General features: G+C 42.9%; 1 long non-coding RNA gene across 1 annotated transcript; it reads left to right on the top strand.

Annotated features, from left to right (window-relative positions):
- Positions 1-1711: 1711 nt before the first annotated feature.
- LOC103646433 (uncharacterized) lies at positions 1712-2821 on the top strand. The gene is made up of 2 exons (XR_002267554.2): positions 1712-2103; positions 2496-2821. It is a non-coding gene; the product is annotated as an uncharacterized lncRNA (long non-coding RNA).
- The last annotated feature ends 1258 nt before the right edge of the window (positions 2822-4079 follow it).

Below are 4079 nucleotides of genomic sequence, written 5' to 3'. Positions count from 1 at the left end.
CTTAACTACAGATCAAGGTACTTCTTTTATGTCAAAGGAGGTACGTGAATTTGCTGAATTATACAGAATTAAGCTGCTTAATTCATCTCCATATTATGCTCAGGCCAATGGTCAGGCCGAGTCTAGCAATAGGACATTGATTAATTTGATAAAAAAGAAAATATCTGATAATCCTAAACATTGGCATAAGATTTTGTCTGAGGCTTTATGGGCTCATAGAATATCTAAACATAGGGCTACTAAAGTATCTCCTTTTGAGCTTGTCTATGGGCAGGAAGCAATGTTGCCTGTGGAAATAAGTTTGAATGCTATCAGGTTCGCCAGACAAAATGATCTAACTGCTACCGATTATTATGATTCAATGATGGATAATATTGATGAGGTGACTGACAAAAGGATGATAGCTTTGGGAGCAATAGAAAAGGACAAAATCATGGTAGCTAGGGCCTACAACAAGAAGGTCAAAGCAAAATCATTTCAAGTAGGGGACCTGGTGTAGAAGACCATTCTGCCTCTAAGGAATAAAGACCGGAAGTTCGGGAAATGGTCACCAAGCTGGGAAGGCCCTTATAAAGTAAAACAGGTGATGTCTGGCAACGCCTATTTGCTACAAACATTACAAGGCAAGGACTTGCCTAAGGCTTTGAATGGGCGTTTCCTCAAACAGTACCATCCTAGTATGTGGCAGGATGCCTAAGAGAACCGATGTAATCACATCGAGTTAGTTGCTTTTGGTTTGCTCAGCTCCACCAAAAGGCAGGGGGCATATGTTGAGCACCATATTGAGCGGCCGGACGGTCCGGCCCTAAGGCCGGACGGTCCGCGGTCCGGACAGTCCTTGCTTGTGGGCCGGACGGTCCGCACATGCGCAGAGCAGTTTAGGGTTCCGAGTTTTGTGCTATGTTTGTTGGCTAGATTTGCGGAATTAATCCGGAATCCAGTCGTGTAAAGGGTCCAGCCCCCTCCTCTATATAAAGAGAGGTCTACGGCCGATTTGTAATCATCAATCGAATCAATACAACTTCTATTTCGCATTTTATCCTAGGAGTAGTTCTAGTCTAGTTTAGGTTTAGCCACTCGATCCCCAAATTCTCCGCCTCTCCTCGACTCTACGTCGATTACAGGAGTCTAGGTCGGCCTGCCCGAGCCTAGACAACTTCTAGGATTTCTCCTCCCTGACGGGGTCCCTTGCGGGAGCGAGATCCAGACGCCGTCGGCGATCTTTCGCCGCCCCAGCGTACGCGCGGACCGTCCGGCCCTAGGGCGCGGACCGTCCGGTTATCAGGCAGGGAACCCTAGCCCCTGCGCCAGGTCGCGGACCATCCGGCCCTGTGCCGCGGACCGTCCGCGCTTGACCAGAGAGTACCGCCGCCTCACGCCAGGTCGCGGACCGTTCGGCCCCAGGCCGCGGACCGTCCGCGCCTGACCAGAGAGCACCACCGCCGGTTCTTCTTGAGTATTTCGCGCTCCGAAAAAGCGTCAACATGAAGCTAATATTTTGTGAGTCATTTCATGGTTCCACGCCGCTCGTGCCCTGGCCGGTCGACGACGCCAGCAGCAGGTGGCAGCCTGCTAGCTGGTGGGTCGGGCAAGCGTAGGATGGGCTCCTCTGATGCTGCCTCTGATGATATGGACCATGGCTACACGATATCTCCACAAGATACTCCTCAATTTCTTTGTGCCATTTGACATTCCTTTTTTGTGCTTTGGATCATGGCTTCGGTTCTTGTGTGTTTTGTTTCCTTTTTTAGAGTTCTTTTTCGGTGTTTTTTGGATAGATTGTGCTCTTTAACCTATGACACTCGCAACTGAACGGTTCCATATACTTTCAGCATCGGCGGTGTGCTCTTTGCAAAGCCTTGGAGATGCCTCTCCTGCAAAGTCTGAACTTGCAGAGATAGTCCCACAAGAGAAATCACTAAAAGGTAATGCTTCATTTTTCAGGTCATCATCCTTCTTGCCATTTCTCCCCCGTTCATTTTTCAATGGATGTGGCTCAGTATGCACGTGTTCCATTGTGATTTTGTTGTTCCATAGCTTCCATTCAACCAATGCCACCGAGTCCAAGGTATTCTACCTCAAGATGAAGGGCGACTACCACAGGTATATTGTTATCACTAGCAGATCTAGACCATGCAAGTTGTGGTTTGTATAGATCAAAACTTAAGATCTGTGTGTAGATATTTGTCTAGACAATGGGAGTGGCAGGATGCTGGTTTTTAGTAAGGTTGGTTGCTTATCTATGAATTTGCATGTATGATGCATGATCATGTGCTGTCTCCTATAGTACATGGTTGAAATATAAATTTGTGTTCCATGTTTTTACCCGCCCCCTACACGTATCTCTTGGATATCTGATTTCTACTCACAATGATTTGGCATGTACCTTGCTGAGTTCAAGTCAGGTGCATAGAGGAAGGATGCTGCAGGGAGCACCATGAATCCCTACAAAGCTGATCAGGTTTCCTCTGACTGTTCACCATTATTGGAAGCAGGGCAGGCAGAGAGCCTTGGAACCGAACTCTTGGAGATGGTGCCTAGCAGGGAAGAGGAGATTAAGTTGAAAGAATACAGGGAGGATACTGTGTCGACTTTTGTAGTTGATGATTATGTGAGACTTTAGTTTAAGGGCTCAACTTTTACCAGTTCTTGGAAGTCATTTAGTAGCCCTAAGATTTCATCAACATTCTTAGTAGTAATTGCTATAGTATCAAATGGGATTGTGGTACGAGTTGCTCGAGTACTAAGTACTAACGTTGTTGTACATTGTGAAGCTAAGTGGGTAATATCAAAAGGGATTAAGATTTATGTGTGGTGCTTACTGTATTTGTTTTTATTATTTTATTGTGCTTTGTACATGTATCGTCATTCTTACTTTGGTGTTCTTTTAATGCAAAGTTTGACACAATATATTTTTATACGAGAGACCGAAGGTTACTTAGTATTGTTTTCTGTTTCTTTTATCGTCTTTGCAGATCTATGTTTGGATGATGAAAACAGTGCTACTCGATGTCAAGTCCACCAATACTATAGTTCAAATTAAGTCTAAGATCGGTGCTTTAGAGGGAATTGGTAAGAGCCAGCAAGCACTTTTTTTGCTGGAATTATGGTAGCAGTCAGGTTTCATATTTCTATGAGTTCGGTGAATAAAATGAGCTTATGGGTGTTGTCAATCTTTTTTAATTTCCTGAAGTTATGATAAAAATATATAGGGTACCTATCCAAACAATATGGTTGTTAACTGCCAAATATTTTTTATAACAAGTTATATTGTATTATGCAGTAGATAAAAAAGAGATTATTTTGTGTAATTGTTTTGCTAAATTCTAATAGATAGTGGTTTAGCTAAAACATAATTATCTTGATATAAAGACTACTACATTATCACTTTTATGAGAACAATGTTTGTTCCCTTCAAATTATACAGTACGGTAGCATAGTTGCATTTTAGCAGGTGTTACTTCAAAAATTGTTCAGTAGAAAAGAAGTGGCTCGTCAATCATTAGGAATGTACTGGAGCTCACTAGTTGTCTTTTTAAATAGTTGATTCACCAATTTTTCTCGTCCATGATGCATATCAACGGATGTTTGAGAGGAAGATTGGTCGTCTTAGTACATTGTTCTTGGCCATGGAGGAAGGCTTCCTCGTGCTCGTGTCAAGCCTGTGAGAGGCCCAACTGGACCTCGCAACGGCTAGGACGTGCTGCCTCATCGGCGTCATGCATGATAGGACCCTTTTCCTTGCTAACCTCGATGACTCTTATTACCCTCTAATATTAACTTGACATTCTCTAATATTCGTGTATTGGTTTTTGGCAAAGATTTTATAAGATATTAAGATTGTTTTCATATAATCGTTGTATAATACCATTTTATCGAATAATTTATGTGTCGTTGCAACGCACGGACACTTGACTATTACCATGAAGATGCATATGGCACTGAATTATAATGGTTACCATAGATAAATCAGCTTCATTTCAATTCACCGGATCATCAATATTTCACCAAATGTTACCACTGCTAACAAGCTAAGGATATTCACAGAGTCAATAATATTATACAAATCAAAGAATCTG

This window comes from Zea mays, chromosome 2, assembly GCF_902167145.1.
Source record: "Zea mays cultivar B73 chromosome 2, Zm-B73-REFERENCE-NAM-5.0, whole genome shotgun sequence".
NCBI lineage: Eukaryota > Viridiplantae > Streptophyta > Magnoliopsida > Poales > Poaceae > Zea > Zea mays.
Note: the sequence above shows the minus strand (reverse complement) of the source record. Positions and strands in the feature narration are given on the sequence as shown.